This window comes from Talpa occidentalis, unplaced genomic scaffold (genome assembly GCF_014898055.3).
Source record: "Talpa occidentalis isolate TD23 unplaced genomic scaffold, MPIMG_talOcc4v2.1 talOcc4.18, whole genome shotgun sequence".
NCBI classification, from domain to species: domain Eukaryota; kingdom Metazoa; phylum Chordata; class Mammalia; order Eulipotyphla; family Talpidae; genus Talpa; species Talpa occidentalis.
This window is the reverse complement of record NW_023601851.1, coordinates 14,276,735-14,297,211: the sequence shown is the minus strand read 5'-3', so window position 1 is coordinate 14,297,211 and position 20,477 is coordinate 14,276,735.

The following is a 20,477-nucleotide window of genomic DNA, read 5'->3' as shown; positions in this document are numbered from 1 at the left end:
TTTGGCATTCTCTTTCCTTCTCCATTCTCAATACAGATGACGGGTCCAGGGGTGACCAATCTCACGGCCCTGACAGGATTCGTCCTCCTGGGGTTCCCCACCCAGGGGACCATGGGCTTCCTGCACCCGCTGCTCTTCTCTCTGGTCTACCTGTGTGCCTTGCTGGGGAATGGGCTCATCGTCCTCATCACCACCCTGGACCATCTCCTCCACACCCCCATGTACTTCTTCCTGAGGAGTCTGTCCCTCATGGACCTCTGCGTCATCACAGCCACGGTCCCCAAGTCCATTGCCAACTCTCTGAGGCACAGCCACTCAATCTCCTTCCCGGGCTGTGTCGTCCAGGTCTTCATGATGGTTATGTCAGCAGGTGCAGAGCTGTGTCTACTCACAATTATGAGCCTTGACCGCTATGCTGCCATCTGCCACCCACTGCACTATGATATCCTCATGAGCAGGGACAGGTGTGTGCAGCTGACAGCTGTGTCCTGGCTGGGTGGGGGTCTCTATGCTGTGATGCACACAGCTGGAACCTTCTCTTTGTCCTACTGTGGATCCAACATGGTCCACCAGTTCTTCTGTGATGTCCCCCAGTTAATGGCTATTTCCTGCTCAGGAGATTTAATGAGCGAACTTGTTCCCATTCTCATCAGTGTGGTTTTGGGTATCTGTTCTTTTATTTTCATCATCATTTCCTACGTCCACATCTTCTCTGCTGTCAGAAAGATCCCATCCACAGAAGGGAAGGCCAAGGTCTACTCCACCTGCCTTCCCCACCTGCTGGTTGTGGTGCTGTTTCTCTCCACTGGATGCTTTGCTTATCTGAAGCCGACCTCAGGGACCCCGTCCACTTCTGAGCTGGTCATTTCTATGTTCTACACGGTGGTGCCCCCCACCTTTAATCCTGTCATCTACAGTCTGAGGAACCAAGCCTTGAAGATGGCTGTGGGGAGACTGATAAATGGCCAATACTCTAAAATGTGAGATATCACAATCTACAATTATAAACCCTCATTAATTCAGCTTTTACCCCCTAACTCTTACATGTCATCATTTATAAGCATAAATTTTGCATTAGGATTATTCCCTTGTCACAAATTCTTATTCTCATATTCCTCACTATACTCCTGTTTCCTAAATTGATGCAATCCTTCCCCCAAGCCCTCCCTGTGTGAAGTTCATAAACTGAATCCAGCTCATGGTTATAAAGTTGTATTTGGTGTAGAAAGAATGTTCTAGAACTCACATTCAACAACATTTACAAAACGTGAGCAGTGGTAAAGGGGTCTGTCCTCAGGACCACATGGCCACGGGACCCCAGTCCTGGGGCTCAGTTCCCACAGCCTGCGTGTGTCTCCACCGAGGGCCATGTCCTCATTGATGGCAGGGGAGTGGTTGAGTGGACCCCCGTCCTTCACGATTCCTCACAGGGCGTCTTCCTCTAGGAGAAGTTCCTCTTGTTGCTCAAAGGACAAAGGGAAACCACACCTGACTCTGCCAGAGTTGGAAGGATGGATGCTTCCTTGGTTAGTAGGAATCTATGAGTGAAACCTGGAATGGATGGAATGTTAATTTCTGTGATGCCTGTTTGTATGCCAATGTGACTGCACCCCTCGGTGTTGTGTTTTCAAAAGTAGTTCTATGAATTGTCTTTGAAGAGCTACATTTCAACTTAAAAGTTTATAATCTGTAACTTGTCATTGTGTTGATTTTTTGGTTCCCTTACTTTCCCAGATTGTATCTTGATCCTCTACCAGGTCTTCTCCTCCTTCTTGTAGATTACACTTAAGTTCACTTTTCTTCCACTTGGGAACAATACTATATTTTATTATGTAAAATGTTATGTAAACTAAAGCACAGCATAGTTGCAATGTTTTTATAATCCTACACACCTGCACTGCACATACAGAGGTGAGCTCATACTGTTCCACTAACACTGAGAACGTGAGCTGGGGGTGACATTGCTCCTCTCCGGGAGCGGGTCACTCTCCTGACCTATGGGCACATTTTGTCCATGAAACTATTTGTGATAATAAAATGTAGTTAATCACAAGACATGACTCGTCCATTCAGATTTCAGAATGAAACCTGAATTAGAAAATCACTCAAATTAATATGTGTTTCAGTGATAGCATGAGAGCACACGGCCTCCCTGGTGGTGCAGCGGGTTGAGTGACATGCTGTGAAGCTGTGCGCAGCCTCTACAGCACAAGTTCGATACCCGGCCAGCCAGGGAGCTAACCACATGGTGCAGTAGACCTCTCCTGTCTTGCCTGCTGCCCCCCTCAGCAGTGTCTTCAGTCTGTCTGCCTGTTCTGCTCCCCACTCTGTCTCTGGTGAATTCTCTCACCCTCCCACACCTGTGACTGTACCCCAGTTCTTGTATAAATAAATAAATCTTAAAAAATAAACATGAGATCACAGTCCCCATCCACTTGGGATATGACGTCATTCCCTGGTCAGATTCCTGTTGATGCATTTTCTGTTATTCCTTGAACAAATCCAGTAAGTGTCTGTGAGAAGGGACCTTTACCATGAGTGATTCATTGCAAATCACATTAATTTGCTATTTGTTCTTATCAAAGGAGAAGACTCATTTACACTTTTTACTGTTTTTGCTGTGGGTCATTTTTCATGCCCCCTCGTACACAAGTTTCCACGCAATCTACTAAATGCCCTGCTGTGCCTGCCCCCTCCGTCCACACTCCTACGTTCCTCGTGGGTTCTGTCTGGTAATGAGGAAATTTTTGCACTCAGTCTAACATTTCCATTTGCTGTTTACCACTATAATTTTTTAATTGTTGACTTTTATAATATAATCTACAGATGGGTGAGACCAGCCAATATCTTTCACTTTTTGACTTATCTCGCTAGCATACGCTCTCCAGATTCCACTTCGGTCCCTAAGGACACTAGTTCACCTCTTTAATAGTCGTGCGGTATTCCATGGAGTGTGGATCCACATTCTTTATTCACTCCTCTGTCCATGACACTTGGGTTGGGGCCACGGCCGGCAAGGGTGGACGGTGCTGCTGGGAACACAGGTGTGCCTGGACTGCACTGTAGAGTCTGTGCATCTGGGACAAATACCCGGATGAGGTTGCTCCATCCTGTGGTTGTCCTGGTGTTAGTGTCTGAAGATGTCTCCACGCCATTCCCAGCAGAGGTGAGAGGCCTTTTCTCTCCCTCCCTCACCTTTTTACTGGGCCCAGTCTCTTGATTGGTCCCTTCTCACAAGTGACAACAGTTTGGATTTCTATTCTCCTTATTATTAGAACAATTTGGAATGGGTTAAAATTTTGCATTAGACAAACCTTTAAAATACCAGAAGGAACACACAGGTGCTGCCCAGTGCACACTCACCCCCCAGGTGAACTTGGGGACACAAGCAAGGACCAGGGAAGAAGAGCACATAGGAACAAGTGCCCCCCCCACCCTAGAGAGCTTCTGTGCCTCAGAAAACCCATCCCCAAAATGGGCCCCTGCACTGGGAGAAAATTGTGCACATCACACATCTGACAAGGGCAAGTGTCCAAAGTACACAAAACGTACAAACCCAGCAATAGAAAGAGACACCCCTATCCAACACGGTGGACTGACCCCAGAGAAATTTTCCTGGGGGAGTTCAGGAGCCCGCAGCCTCTCACACCTTTTATTCAGGTTGAAACCGTCTCGGCTCCTGAGCACTTCCACCTGCCTCACACCTGCAGGACGTGAACATACCTCTATAGTCACAGAGGCCGGATCGTGCTGCATAAAGTCTCCTGCATTCCTGATGCTTGTTTTAGATTTTTATATTGGATGGAATCTGAGACCCCTTGTTACAGAGCAGCCCCGATTTTGAACGGGTTCCTGGCTGTGGGTCCTCACCCGCGTGCTTAAAAGGGACTTATTAATACTCCACTACAGGCACACACAAAAGGTTAATAAAAAGTTTATTTACAAGGGAAAAGGAAATAAGGAAAATGTACAACTCAGGGAGAAAATAGGGAAATAAAGTCTTTAATGTGCCCTACCCGATCCGCCGACCTGGAAACCCAAAGTCACTCTCAGAGCTGGCCGGATGCTGCTAATTGTGGAGAGTCAAAATGGGGGTGCACCCCAAAGCCCACGTGTCTGCCTTTATACCAGCCTGGCTGCTTAACCCCACCCTCAGGTCCCAGCCACCTTCCCTTTGATGGTGATGGGATTTGGAGTTCCCAGTGTCTTTGGCTTTGGCCTGGGGTGTGGGTGGAGTCCACAAAGCCCATATGGAATTAGCTTTAGGACATCCTTTTCCCCCTAACACCCTGAATTAGTTCTGTCAGGTGACTTCCTGCGGCATCTGACTGTTGCAAATTGATCTTCTTCATCCATCCCACTTGCTGTCCCGCTGTCTCCCCACAGAGGCCTCCCACAAGACAGAGCTCCTGAGTCTGCTTTCTGCAACTCACACATGGGCGCCCGGGGCTGGATGCTGCTCAGCTGGGACAGAGAGATGGATGGACATTCCCTCGTTGGCCGAGACACGACAACAGTCTCGGTGACCTCACAGGTTCTCACAACACTCTCGAGCAGCTCCCCAGCCCCTTGACCCTGTACCCTCTCCTTGAGACTCCAAAGGACACCCTGCCCAGGCGCTGACCCTGCCTGCCCTGCCACCTGGGCGGCCTGCCGAGCAGAAGGATAAGGGGTGTCCTCTCCAGGGGTACTCGGCTCCGGGAGGCATCTGGGGCACCGTCAGTCAGAGTTGACGGTCACTGGTCAAAGGTGACTTGAGAAACCGCTGACCGCGCGGTGCTCACAATCACGATGTCCCGGGAGAAAAAGGCGAGCCTTGGGGGCCGGAGGCTGCCCACCCGTGCTCTGAGCTCGGAGGCGATGCCCCTGCCGGCCTCTGGGCGCCGGCCCTGGTCTGCCAGTTCGCCAGTGCACCCGCTGCACCCGACCCCTGACCCCGGACCTCACCCACACCAAGCTCACAGAACCCACGTGTGTCAGGGAAGGGAGGGGCCCCACCCGCAGCCCCGCAGCGAGGCCTGCACAGACCCGGGTTGGCCTCGACCCGGCCCCTGTCTCCTCAGAGCAGCCGACGAATAGTTCCTCTGTCACAAGAACAACACATGAGACGAAATGGAAGACATTTTCTTTATGGTGGATGAGAAGAGAATGTGGGGTGTATTTACAAGACAAAGGAGATGACTCCAAAGGCAGAACATGCGGGATCCTAACTGCATCTCCCACACTCTCACGTATATCAGGCAGAAACCTGCTCACTCACACACCAACAGACAACGTGGACATTCTCTTCCTCCCGAGTGCGCTGGGCCCGACCGCTCTCCCTGGATGGCTGCCAGCTCGGGCCTGGCCCCTGGGCCTGAGACAGTGGCTGGGAAGAGCCAGGGGTGAGGTCTCTGGCGCCTGAGCCCGCGGCACACTGGCCAGGGCAGAGGGATGGGTTCCGGCACCGCGTCAGGAGTCCATGGGCTTGTCCCAGGCGGGGCCAGCTAGTGCCCACGCCTCAGAGCGCACAGCGCATGGGAACAGCGAAGACAGTGCGCCAGGGCTGGGACAGGAGCCCGGCAGGAGGGACGCACCACAGTGATCCTCCTCAGACCAAGCCTCAGCTGGGGTGGAGAGGGAGCCGCACAGGGCGCTGTCCCTGAAGACCAGTTCGTCCCCATGGCACCCACTCTCAGGGCTGCTCGCCCGGGCAAGGACAAAATGATAGCTAGTAGCTGTACCCATTTATTTCTTCCCCTAGAGCGGGCGGGATGGCAGGACAATGCCATGGTCGGGCAGGTCATCAAGAGGAATCGTACCTAGAATGCCTGCATTTTTCACAAACACGTTGAAATGAAAATAACTCATCAGATTTACGTGCAATGAAATGATACTATCATTTAGAATACTTGTAAAGACATGTAAGGAATTGAAGGAGATTTCAATTTGGGAAGTGAAATGCCCCCATGATTGTGATTTGCTGTCTGGCCTCAGCTCCTCTCTGCTCACTGCATCCACCTTTGCTTTCCCATCTGTGACAGCCAATATTTGAAAATTTCACACCAAAATATTTCATGATAAAAATTAGTTCCAACTGGATATCAGACATTTAAGTCGTTATCAAACATTTCGCCTTGCGAGGAGGCTATTCAGGCTGACCTTGCTCAGGTGAGATCGATGTGACACAAAGTAGATATGGAGGCTGCCTTGAAAGGTTAGAAAATGTCAACATCTGGATATTGGAAATCTGGGATGACTACTTGATACTGTTCTTTTAAGTGATTGGTATTTTTAATTTTTCTGCCGATAAATTAATTTCTCAATATCAATTCTTGATACTGTTTTAGTTCACTGGTGGGATATAATGAGAATTTAATATATGTATTAAGAACCTGAATCAGGGCCTCCCCGGTGGCACAGCAGTTGAGCGCTGGGTTGCGAAGCTGCCCGCAGCCTCTGCAGCGCCGGTTCGATCCCCAGCTGCTCCCCGGCCACCAGAGGAGGGTCCCGCATGGCGCGCAGACCTCTCCTGCCGCCCGCTGCTCCCCTCAGCAGTGTACTTCGGTCCTTCTGCCTGCTCTGCTCCCCGCTCTGGCTCTGGTGAATTCTCTCACCCTCCCGCGCTTCTGACTGTATCCAGTGCTTGTATAAATAAATAAATAAATCTTTAAAAAAAAAAAAAGAACCTGAATCAGAGCATTATATACATTTATGAGACTATTCATTGTCAACTTTGTATAAAATTATTAAAATATTTAAGTAAACATTAAATGTCTCAAGGTTGTACAAATTTAAAAATGTAAGCACAATGATAATTGTTGTGGACACCAAGGTAACATACATTGAGAACTCTAAAGACTCCACTTAAAAAATAAATTAAATTAAATAAGCCACTTCAGTATACTTGAAAAGTACAAAATCAACACATGAACATCAATTGCCTTCTTATGTGCAAAAAAGGAACCAGAAGAGAATTGAGAAGGCAATCTTACATGTAATAACAAAATTACCTAGGAGTAACCCTGAAAGAGAAAATTGTAAGACATTCTTAGAATAAATAGGAAGCACACACAAAAAAGGGAAAGATGTGCCCTCCTCATGGACAGGAAGAATCAGGATTACAAAATATCCATCTGACTCAAAGCAATTTACAGATTCATGTAATCCAAATGAAAATATAAATGGCATTCTCAGACATATGAAACATACATTACAGAAAAGCATATGGAACTACAAATGACCACAAACAGCCAAAACATACTTGACAAAAAGGAGTAAGAAAGGAGAAACACATTTTCAGACTTAAAACTATATAGTAAAGCTCTGATAGTTAAAGCAGCATGGCACTGGTACAAAAACAGACAGGATGGCCACTGGAATATAACGAGGGCCCAGGAACCCACCCTCATCAGGATGGACAGTGACTCCTCGGCAGAGGTGCTAGAGCAGGCACGGGAGCAGGAAAGTGGGGAGATGGTGCTGGGAGAAGCAGACAGACACACGTAGCAGAGGGAAGCAGGTCCTGCCCCACTCCCGACAGAAGAGTAACCTCAAGAAGATAAACGCCTGTTTCCATGTGTGACATCACCATCATCATGCAGCAAACCTAAGTATATGACATCATGTGCAGAACCCCTAAGGTACTATTTCCTAAAGATTAGAAGCAAATTAACCCAACGAAAGGACAATTCTAATGTAATGCAGGGACAGGGGCTGGGTTGTAAAAGAACCGCAGGATACACAATTTCAGAGATGAGCAAAGTTTCTCTTCCCGAAGGGCTGGTGACCCCCGTGGTCACTCAATTCTGCTGGACGGCCATTGACTTTCTGCCCCATTCCCCTCCTGGGGCTCCCTCCTGCCTCTCTCCATGTCCCTTCCTCCTGCCTCAGGCCTTCCCGCATCCCCCTCACGCCCATCCCCAGGGCCTCTCCGTGAAAGGCACATGGGGGGGGGGTGACAGGCGACTGTCCAGCTGTCTAGACAGGGACTCAGGGCACTGTTATGACTGATGGTGCCCACCATGGTGGACACGACAGGTGGGGAATGGAACCTGGACATGAGGATTTGTCTATTTACGTCCACAGAGGTGTGAGCCAGACACAACATCACATCTGCACACCGAGTGTGATAATTACTCACTGAGACACACTGCAGGACGCTCCAATTAACACAGTCAAGTAAACACACACTTTCTCTCTGGAGGAAGGTCCCAGAGGGCTGGAAACTGGACCATGTCCAACACGTGGACGCCGTCTCCAGAGCTCAAATAGCCCAGCCCTGAGGCCCTGCTCTGTCCATGAGGCGGCGCAGGACAGGTCGGAACATCCTGTGTGTGCTCAGAGGCTCCTCACGAGCCCGACCATGGAGTGAGATGCCGGGATGCCCTCTGTCCCGCTTTGGGGACAACCTCAGGACACAGATGGACACGGCAGCCGGAACTTTCTCCCCCAATTTGCAAGTATTCGGTTCTTTGGCAGTTTTCAGAATGGAAATCATTCAGACTTGAATGTTTTTAGATTTCCAGCTTCATTTTAGATGTGAGAAAGCAAGGTAACTAAAATGCTCATTTTATAAATCATGAAAACAAATAAATTCTGAAGGTGTACAAGGTTCTCAGTGCCCCACTGCCTTATCATGCTGGATGAGTCTCAACCAGAGGAAATATTATCTCCTTGAGTTTAAAGTGTTCAAAGATTGACTTGTTGTGCCTTTATATATTAGAAGGTTTTGATGTATGAGACAATTAATGCTCCATAACTGGCATTTGAGCATTCAGCACCCTGAGTTGTTGTGGGCACTGTACAAAAGCATAGCAATTAGCGGAATTACATTGTGATGAAGAAATTCCAGGGGAAATTTAATATGATACTTATTGTCAGAATGTTGTACCTTTTGCCTACATATTATGACAGATCGAAGAGTCAAATATAAATTCAGCAAATGTTACAGCAACATCGTTGATCATTTCACAGCTCCAGCATGAAGAGAAGTTGGGTGTGGACTCAGGTCTCCTTACAGACATGGACTTGGGTTTTTCCCCAAACCCCAATTCAGGGGTTCACTGATACTGCACAGGAAGAGAAAATGACAGAGATTCTGTCATCAATAAATGTATGTTTCATATCACTGGAAAGATATCAACAACTTGGACCATCTCATATCTTGATTTATTTCCTTGATTTTATCACATTATTGGGAAGATTTCCACCAACGTGTTGCAATTGTTTTATATTACTAAGTGACCTAAATATCTTGCCTGGAAAAAAATTATTTCATCATTAAAATATTATTCTAAATCACTCAAGAGATGTCTCCATCTATGACCACCTGGTATTTTCATTTGTGCTCTAGGTTCTATTAAATTATTTTAATGTTTGTCCACCACTGTATTTCCATGAATGTATTCCCGACATTGCCCTGCCACCCCAGGGCCTGCCCCTCTGCCACCCCGCAGAGGGGGGAGAGGATGAGGTTGGGGAGGAGGAGAGAGGGCAGGGCTGTGTCCAGACGTCCAGACGTGTCCCGTGTCCAGTCGGCCCCACTCATGCACGGGCCTGGGGGGAGGAACAAATCCGACCTGGGGGACCCGGAGCCCTGGGACCGGCAGGGACAGCCACACACACAGACCGTCTGGCTCAGCCCCAGATCGGCCTTCTCCCTGCATAGATGTGCATAAGTCTGAGGGGGACAGAGGGGCCGGGCAGGGAGGGACGTGTGGGTGTGACCCAGGAGGAGACTCTGCGGGAAACATGGTCTCTGGGTACTTAGATGTGGGGAGTCAGGGGCAGGGAGATGAGGGGACAAGGAGATGGACCAGGAGGCAGAAGTGAGACCCCAGGGGCAGGAATCTGACAGAGGAGGCGTCAGGACACGCCACACGGGGATGTCGAGCTCAGATCATTCAGTTCCAGGACAGTGTTGGGTCCTGGGGAGCAGGAAAATGGGGACCTGCACACCCCATCTCCCTGCACACCCATTCCTGTGGGGCCTCCCCAGACCAGGGCTGTGCTGGAGGAGCCTGGAAAGGCTCTCCAGGGTGGGGAGGGGCTGGGCATGGTCACTTGTCCTTTGGGGCTGTGCCCTGGAAAACCTCTGGGAGGTGTGCTGGGCGGAGACGCTGGGGTCTGGCAGGAGGCAAGAGCAGCGGGTCTGCAAGGGGTGTCAGCTGAGTTTGTTGACAGATATGAGATGTTAATTTATTCAAGATTTGTAGGGGATAACTGAAATTTTCAGTTTACACCAATTTTCAGGTCTTCTGTGGAAAATTTAATAATAATCACGTGAAGTGGAAATAATTGGGCTGAATAATAAAGTTTATGCAGATGATGATTTTTGACTCAATAGGAGCTAGAAGTTGGAATTAGAAGTAAACAGATTGAATCATTACTCTGTTATGATAACACAGATGTTCCATGTTGGAATTTTGACATTCTCTTTCCTTCTCCATTCTCAATAAAGATGACGGATCCAGGGGTGACCAATCTCACGGCCGTGACAGAATTTGTCCTCCTGCGGTTCCCCAACCAGGGGACCATGGGCTATTGCACCCGCTGCTCTTCTCCCTGGTCTACCTGTGTGCCCTGCTGGGGAACGGGCTCATCGTCCTCATCACCACCCTGGACCGGCACCTCCACCACCCCATGTACTTCTTCCTGAGGAGTCTGTCACTCTCGGGCCTCTGCCTCATCTCAGCCACGGTTCCCAAGTCCATAGTCAGCTCTCTGAGGCACAGTAGCTCCATCTCCTTCCTGGGCTGTGTCCTCCAGGCCTTTATGGTGGTTATGTTTAGCAGCTACATATATGCACCTGCTAATGGTGATGAGCCTTGACCGCTATGCTGCCATCTGCCACCCCTGCACTATGACTTCCTCATGAGAAGGGACAGGTGTGTGCAGTGACAGCTCTGTCCTGGCTTGGTGGGTGTCTATTGACTTTGATGCACATAGCTGGAACCTTCTCCTTGTCCTACTGTGGGTCCAACGTGGTCCACCAGTTCTTCTGTGATGTCCCCCAAATATTGGCTATTTCCTGCTCAGGAAATTTGATGAACGAACTTGTCCCCATTCTCATTAGTGTTGTGTTTGTAACCTGCTATTTAATTTTCATCATCATTTCCTATGTGCACATCTTCTCTGCTGTCAGGAAGATCCCATCCACAGAAGGGAAGGCCAAAGTCTACTCCACCTGCCTTTCCCACCTGCTGGTTGTGGTGCTGTTTCTCTCCACTGGATTCTTTGATTATCTGAAGCTGACCTCAGAGACCCCGTCCATGTCTGACCTGTTCATTTCTATGTTCTAGACGGTGGTGCCCCCCCACCTTTAATCCCATCATATACAGTCTGAGGAACCAAGCCATGAAGTCAGCTGTGGGGAGACTGATGAAGGACCAGTACTCCAAGATGCAAGATATCACAATCTACAATTATAACCACTCATTAATTCAGCTTTTTCCCCCTAACTCTTACATGTCATCATTTATAAGCATCAATTTCTTGCATTAGGATTATTCACTTGTCGCAAATTCATATTCTCACAATCTTCACTAGACTCCGGTTTCCTAAGTTGCTGCAATCCTTCCCCCAAGCCCTACCTGTGTGATGTCAGAAACTGAATCCAGCTCGTGGTTAAAAACTTTATTTGGTGTAGAAAGAATGTTCTAGAACACATTCACCACCATTTACATAACGTGAGCAGTGGTAAAGGGGTCTGTCCTCAGGACCACATGGCCACGGGACCCCAGTCCTGGGGCTCGGTTCCCACAGCCTGTGTGTGTCTCCACCGAGGGCCTTGTCCTCGTTGATGTCAAGGGAGAGGTTGAGTGGACCCTCATCCCTCACGATTCCTCATGGGGTGTCTTCCTCTAGGAGAAGTTCCTGTTCCTGCTCAAAGGACAAAGGAAACCACACTTGACTCTGCCACAGGTGGAAGGATGGACACTTCCTTGGTTAGTAGGAATCTATGAGTGAAACCTGGAATGGACGGAATGTTAATATATGCGATGCCTGTTTGGATGCCAACGTGACTGCACCCCTCGGTGTGGGGTTTTCAAAAGTCAAGTTAGATGAATTATCTTTGAAGAGCTATGTTTCTACATAAAAGTTTATAATCTGTAAATTGTCATTGTGTTGATTTTTTGGTTCCCTTACTTTTCCAGATTGTATCTTGATCCTCTACCAGGTCTTCTCCACCTTCTTGTAGATTACACTTAAGTTCACTTTTCCTCCACTTGGGAACAATATTATTTTTTATTATGTAAAGTGTTATGCAAACTAAAGCATGGCATAGTTGCAATTTTTTTATAATCCTACAGACCTGCACTGCACGTACGGAGGTGAGCTCATATTGTTCCCCTAACACTGAGAACGTTAGCTGGGGTTGACGTTGCTCCTCTCCGGGAGCAGGTTACTCTCCCGACCGATGAACACATTTTGTCCATGAAACTATTTAGTGATAATAAAATGTAGTTAATCACCAGACATGACTCGTCCATTCAAATTTCAGAATGAAACCTGAGTTAGAAAATCACTCAAAGTAATATTCGTTTCAGTGATAGCATGAGAGCACACGGCCTCCCTGGTGGTGCAGCAGGTTGAGCGCCACACTCTGAAGCTGTGAGCAGCCTCTGCAGCACAACTTTGATCCCCGGCCAGCCAGGGAGCTACCCACATGGTGTGGCAGACCTCACTGTCTCGCCTGCTGCTCTCCTCAGCAGTGTCTTCAGTCCGTCTGCCTGTTCTACTCCCCACTCTGTCTGTGGTGAATTCTCTCACCCACCTGTACCTCTGTGTGTACCCCAGTTCTTGTATAAATAAATAAATCTTTAAAAAATACACGCAAGAGCACAGTCCCCATCCACGTGGGATATGACATCATTCCCTGGTCAGATTCCTGTGGATGTATTTTCTGTTTTTCCTTGAACAAATCCAGGGAGTGTCTGTGACAAAGGATCTTTCCATGAGTGTTTCATCCCAACATCACGCTAACTTGTTATTTGTTCTTATCAAGGAGGACACTCATTTTCACTTTTACTGTTTTCACCGTGGGTCACTCTTTAGTCCCCCACATGCACCAGTGTCCACTCAGAATCTACTAAATGCCCTACAGTGCCCGGCCCCTCCGTCCACACACCTATCTCCTCCCCTGTTCTGTCTTTTAATGAACAAATATTTGCACTCAGTCCAACATTTCCTTTTGCTGTTTGCCACCATAATTTTTTAATTGTTGAATTTTTATATTATAATCCACAGATGGGTGACACCAGTCAATATCTTTCACTTTTTGACTTATCTCGCTAGCATATGCTCTCCAATGTCCACTTTGGTCCCTAAGGACACTAGTTCACCTCTTTAATAGCCATGTGGTATTCCATGGTGTATGGACACACATTGTATATTCTCTCCACTGTCCATGGCACTTGGGTTGGGGCCACAGCCGGCTACAGTGGACAGTACTGCTGGGAACACAGGTGTGCGTGGTCTGCACTGTAGAGTCTGCACATCTGGGACAAATACCCAGATGAGGTTGCTCCATCTTGTGGTTGTCCTATTGTTAGTGTCTGAAGACGTCTCCACACCATTCCCAGGAGAGGTGAGAGGCCTTTTCTTTCCCTCTCTCACCTTTTTGCTGGGTCCAGTCTCTTGATTGGTCCCTTCTCACAAGTGACAACAGTTTGGATTTCTGTTTTCCTTATTGTTAGAGCAATTTGGAATGGGTTAAAAATTTGCATTAGGCAAACCCTTAAAATACCAGAAGGAACACACAGGGGCTGCCCACTGCACACTCACTCCACAGGTGAACTGGGGACACAAGCAAGGACCAGGGAAGAAGAGCACGTAGGAACAAGTGCCCCCACCCACTGGAGATCTTCTGTGCCTCAGAAGACGCCATCCCCAAAATGGGCCCCTGCACTGGGAGAAAATTGTGCACATCACACACCTGACAAGGGCGAGAGTCCAAAATATGCAAAACCTATAAACCCAGCAACAGAAAGAGACACCCCAATCTAACAGGCCTCAGACCCCCAGAGACATTTTCCTGGGGGAGTTCAGGAGCCCGCAGCCTCTCACACCTTTTATTCAGGTTGAAACCGTCACGGCTCCTAAGCGCGTCCACCTGCCTCACACCTGCAGGACGTGAATGCGCCTCGATAGCCACAGCAGCTGGCTCGTGCTGCGTAAAGTCTCCTCCATTCCTGATACTTGCTTTTGATTTTTAATGCTGGATGGAATCTGAGTCCCCTGAATTAGTTCTGTCAGGTGATTTACTGCAGCATCTGACTGTTGCAAATTGATCCTCTTCATCCATCCCACTCGCTGTCCCGCTGTTTTCTCACAGAGGCCTCCCAGGAGACAGAGCACCTGAGTCTGCTTCTGCAACTCACTTGTGGGCGCCCGGGGCTGGACAATGCCCAGCCAGGATGTGCGGGAAGGACAGACATTCCCTCATTGTGCCGAGACACGACAACAGTCTCGGTGACATCAGTTCTCACAACACCCTCTAGCAGCTCCCCAGCCACGGCCCCCTTCTCCTTGAGCCCCTAAAGGACACCCCACCCGGGTGCTGACCCCGCCTGCCCTGCCACCAGGGCCAGGGCCGCCTGCTGAGCAGGAGATAAGGGGGTGTCCTCTCCCATGGGGCTCTGCTCCGGGAGGCGTCCGGGGCCACCGTCAGTCAGTGTGGATGGTCACTGGTCAAAGGTGACTTGAGAAAACGCTGACCGCACCCTGCTCACAGTCAAGATACCCCGGGGAGACACAGGCGAACCTTGGGGGCTGCAGGCTGCCCAACCGCGCTCCGAGCACAGAGGCGACGCCCCTTCTGGCCTCTGTGTGCAGGCCCGGGTCTGCCAGCTAGCCAGTGCGCCCCACTGTCCCCGACCCCTGACCCCGGACCCCACCCCACACCAAGCTCACGGCACCCACCAATGTCAGGGAAGCGAGGGGCCCCACCCACAGCCCCACAGCGCAGCCTGCACAGACCAGGGTGGGCCTCGTCCAGGCCCTGTCTCCTCAGAGCAGCTGGTGGATTGTTCCTCTGTCATACAAACAACACATGAGACAAAATGGAGGACGTTTTCTTTATCGTGGATGAGAAGTGACACGGGGAGTATTTACAAGACAAAGGAGATGACTTCAAAGGCAGAACATGGGGGACCATAACTGCATCTCCCACACTTTGGCATCCATCAGGGAGAAACCTGCTCACACGCCAACAGACAACGTGGACATTCTCTTCCTCCTGAGTGCGCTGGGCCCGGCCGCTATCCCTGGATGGCTGCCAGATTGGGCCTGGCCCCGGGGCCTGAGACAGTGGCTGGGAAGAGCCAGGGGTGAGGTCTCTGGCGCCTGAGCCCGCGGCACACTGGCCAGGGCGGAGGGACGGGTTCCGGCACCGCGTCAGGAGCCCATGGTCTTGTCCTCTGCAGGGCCAACTGATGCCCATGCCTCAGAGCATGCGGCATGTGGGAACAGCAATGACAGACGCGCCAGGGCCGGGACAGGAGCCCGGCAGGAGGGACACGCCACAGTGACCCTCCTCAGACCAAACCTCAGTTGGGGTGCGAGAGGGAGCCACACAGGGCGCCGTCCCCTATGGCCAGTGCATCCCCACGGTGCCCACACTCAGGGCCGCTCACCTGGTCAAGCACGCAACAGAAGGGGTGGCGGGCGGTGTCCTCAGGAACGGACTCAAAACAAGCGGCCTTTGCAGAGGAGGCAGGGAGAATGATGTGTCCGTGCCCACTGGGAGTGCCAGTGAGGGGCACACTGCCTGTTCCACACTGAGGGGCGGGTAAGAGAAAGTGATGAGCCTCAGTGGGGGCAGGTGCACTCCTGGACACGGGCAGGAGGACAGTGACCTGCACTTCAGGTCAGCCCCGTGGGCCGAAGCGAGAGGAAGTGGATCTGGCAGAGACCAAGGGCAAAGCTCTGGGCCTCCTGCTGCTGGAGGGCGTCCCCCGAGGTCACTCCACCAACTGACCTCAGAGCTGGCCTTGAGTGACTCGAGTCCCTCAGCCTCCGTGAGTCCTCAGTGTCCTTCTGCCCCCTCTCGGTGTTCCAGGGGCCCTGCCCACAGGTGCAGCCTGGGGCCCGGTGGCTTGGCTGGTCACTAGCCCTGTGTTGAAGTGCCAGGTGTACCCAGCCTGGCATGAGCCACAGGACAGCAGGCCTAGGGCACTCCCTATCATCATGGAGGCTGCGAGCACAGACGCAGCTGCTGGACCCAGGTCTCAGCTGGGCAGTGAGACGCCTGCATCCCATCCCAGATACCCTGAAGTACTCAGGGCATGTGGCATCAGGCCCACCGGAGCTGGCTCTGGCCGAGCCTACCCTTAGCAAATGGCCTAAGAGTCTGCCCTGAGCTCAGGGCAGTTTGGGTCTGGGCAGGGGCTGGGGTTTCACTTGGGAACAAGGTGCCAGGATTATCAATGAACCAAACGGGCAGCACCCTCCGGAACTGACAGGGCTGAGCTCTCACCAGCTGCACGCAGGGCTGGAACCCCTGAGCACTGAACATGGAGCATCTGATGGGAGCTTCACCGACAACAAGCAGCGAGCACTGGATACCATCCATCAAGTTTGAAGGCGGGACCATGAGAGGATGTAAGACGCGCAGGCACAGCCTGGACTGATAAATTAGCCTCAGAAGAGGACGCATGTGGCGGCCTCAGAAGAGAAGCATGAGCTGATGGCTGCACACCCTCCCCAGACAGAGTTGTCACGGCTTCAAGACCTCCATAGACTTGACCCCCGGAGACCTCCGCAGAGACCCCACTGCTCACCTGCCTCAGGCCCTGCCTCTGGCATCTTCTGCGAAGAGCGCATGGGTCTCAGCCTGGTCTCTGCTGGCTGTTTGCAGGTGGCGGGCACCAACACCCCAAGAGCTGGAACACTGGTGTCGCTGGCACTGCCCGCGGAGCCAGGTGCTCACCTGCCTGCTCCCTGGGGGCTGGCGCCTGTGTCTGGCCTCCATGGCCCAGCCACGTCTGGCCCGGCATCTGGTGCTGTCCAGCCTGGTCTGTGGACTATTGCTGTGGGCTCTGCCCATGCGGGCTACCTCCCCGGGACATGGGGATTTGATTTTGATCCCTGGGTTCCCTCGTGCTGAACCCTCCTTGTCCTCTGCCCATGTCCGTGGACCCCTGGGTGTTGCCAGCCACAGCCCACGGGCCCACATGACAGGGTTCCCCCTGTGTCTCTGAGGTGCAGGACACCAGGGCAGGAAAGGGACTGGGGCCAGTGGACACGCATCCCTGGCGGGGCCGTGTGCCGGCCAGAATAGAGGGGTGGGGGCATCTGCTTCATTGACAGGCCCGTGGGTTGAGGCCCTCCCCTCATTGTCTGCAAGAAACTCCAGAATCACTGTCAGTTTCAGGGGCTGCAGCTTCTGGACTGCTCATCAGGGCGGGTCCCTCACGCTCGCTCTGGCCTCCGCCTTCCCTCCTGCTCGTGCAGGGGACGGTCCCAGTGTGCCTGCCCACAAGCTCATTTGTTGTGTGTGACCTTGACCTGGGGAGCCTGTGAGGACTCGGGGAGACCACACTGAGAGAGGGTCCCCCACTCTGCGGTGTCAGAGCCCGAGGCACACCCACCACAAGGACACACTGGACGGCGACACCGCGGCCTGACCCCTATTGTAAGGTCACTACCCGCCTCCGTCAGACACGCCCATTCACATGTTCCATTTCCAGGCGCTGAGGCAAACGGCCTTTTCGAAGAAAATAATTCCTGTGTCAGAAAACCCAGGTGCTTCCCCGGCTCGCTCTTGAGGGATTTTGTCCTGGTTTTCCTCCTTCCCTCCCCCTCCCGCCTCCACAGGGCCCTTCCCCACCTGCCAGGCCCAGGAGGGCGCACGGGGTGGCGGCATCTTTCCCCGCAGCATGCAAGGACACGTCAGGCCAGGGCGCGGGAGGGGGAAGTCGCAAACCCCGTGCTGGGTCTGTCTGTTGGGGCGTCGGCGGGGACGAGGAGAGTGTCCCGGGCTTGGGAGACCCAAGCGTGTGGCTGTTGCCATAGGGTGGACCGTCATTCCCGCCTTGACCGTGGCCATGCCTGAGCCCTGAGGAAGCAGCTGCAGGAGAAACCACCTCAGCTCCTCGGGCGAGGGCAGGGGCAGGACAATGACCGGGAGGGCAGGACGGGAGGTCACCCTCTCAGTGCATACCAGCAGGGGCGAGGGCCAGACAGTCGTCAAAGGACTACACGGGGCAGGGACTCCCCTCCCACTGTCCTGATGAAGGATATGGGCACCGACCAGGAACCAACTCGGGGCCATCAGTGTCCACTTGGTCCAAAATGTGCGCCTGGAGCTGCGACTGGCCATTGTTTTTCAGGGACTCTATCTGAGACCCCCACAGGCTAGATTTGGGGCGTCCTTGACATTTTGTGTTCCTGAGGGTTCTTGGGGGTCCCCCTCCTGAAAGGTGCATGGACTTGGGACTGGGGATGGCAGAGGAGGGGCCAGGCTCAGGGTTTCAGGGGTGCCCATGCACAGGACGTGGTGAGACTGGAGGAGACTGCTCAGGGGGCTGAGGTCAGTTGAACTTTCTGCCCTTCAGCATCTCCCACAGGCAGCGTGGACAGTGGCGGCACCTGCCGTTCACAAGTTGGAGAGGCCGAGCAGAGCAGGAGCTGAGATCCCTGCGGGGGGATGCTGGACAGAGCACGGAGAGAGGTCAGTGGGGAAGGCCAGTGCTGGTCACCTGCAGAGAGACACCACGGGTCCAGCACTGGCTGACAATCACGGCATTTTATTCCTCTACACTTTCATGCAGTGATGGCTCCAGGGGTGTCCAATCTCACGGCCATGACAGAATTCATCCTCCTAGGGTTCCCCACCCAGGGGACCATGGGCTTCCTGCACCCGCTGCTCTTCTCCCTGGTCTACCTGTGTGCCCTGCTGGGGAACGGGCTCATCGTCCTCATCACCACCCTGGACCGGCACCTCCACACCCCCATGTACTTCTTCCTGAGGAGTCTGTTCTTCTCGGAACTCTGCCTCATCTCAGCCACGGACCCCAAGTCCATTGCCAACTCTCAGAGGCACAGCAGCTCCATCTCCTTCCTGGGCTTTGTCCTCTAGGTCTTCATGATGGTTATGTCAGCAGCTACAGAGCTGTGTCTACTCACAATTATGAGCCTTGACCACTATGCTGCCATCTGCCACCCCCTGCACTATGACGTTATCATGAGCAGGGACAGGTGTGTGCAGCTGACAGCTGTGTCCTGGCTGGGTGGGGGTCTCTATGCTGTGATGAACACAGCTGGAACCTTCTCCTTGTCCTACTGTGGGTCCAACGTGGTCCACCAGTTCTTCTGTGACGACCCCAGGTATTGGCTATTTCCTGCTCAGGGAAGTTAATATTCGAATGTACTTGTCCATTTCGGTGTGATGTTGCATTTCTGTAGTTTCATTTTCATCGTCATTTCCTATGTCCACATCTTCTCTGCTGTCAGGAAGATACCATCCACAGAAGGGAAGGCCAAGTCCTACTCCACCTGCCTTCCCCAACCTGCTGGTTGTGGTGCTGTTTCTCTCCACCGGATGCTTTGCTTATCTCAAGCCGATCTCAGGGACCCCGTCCACGTCTGACCTGGTCATTTCTATGTTCTACACCGTGGTGCCCCCCACCTTTAATCCCATCATCTACAGTCTGAGGAACCAAGCCATGAAGACGGCTGTGGGGAGTCTGATGAAGGGGAGACTCACCAAAATGTGATAGAGAAGATGACTTCATGACTCCATTATGAGAGACATATTTTAAAATTTCACATAATGCTGGCCTTTATGTTTTTCTAAGTTCATATAATTTCTTTGTAAAATTTAAAAATATATGTTTATTTTTAAATTATATTTATGATGACTTCACACAGTCTGCTGCTCATATACTCTATTAGCATTGATTGTTTCTCTTTTTAACACTTAGGTGCACTGTGTTATTCTGTCTATACTGCAGGGAACTTCCAGCCACTCTTTGCTGGTCTCCATTTCTGTGTTCCTGGTCAAGAGAGGCAATGGTTGGGTTTCATCTCAGGGGTCAGCAGAAGTTCTCTCACTGGGCAGCATCTCCAGTCTCTAAGGCGGCTTCCCCTTTCATGTCACTGACATTCTCGTCACGTGGTCAGGGACCTCGGGGAGGATAGAGGCCCCTTTACTTGGTGAGTGGGGCCTTCACAGCATAAATAAGGCCTTAGGCCCAAGTTGGGATCTGAGTAGTCACGACCTTCTGTGGACAAAGACCCACACATGTGACATGGTGGAGACACTCCTGGAAGCTCTGGTGTGGGTGGGTGCTGCCGGCATTTACAATAAACACACTCAGAACATGGTGGACATCAGAAATAAGAAAGTTAAGTTCATGTGCACTGTAATTACTAAAAAAATTACAAAAAATGCATTGGGTGGGAATTTTTGAGAAGCAATAAGAGAACTTAGCAAGTTATGATGCTCTAGTAGCCAACCTCATATCTAATATTTCCAGAAATGTGTTAGGGAT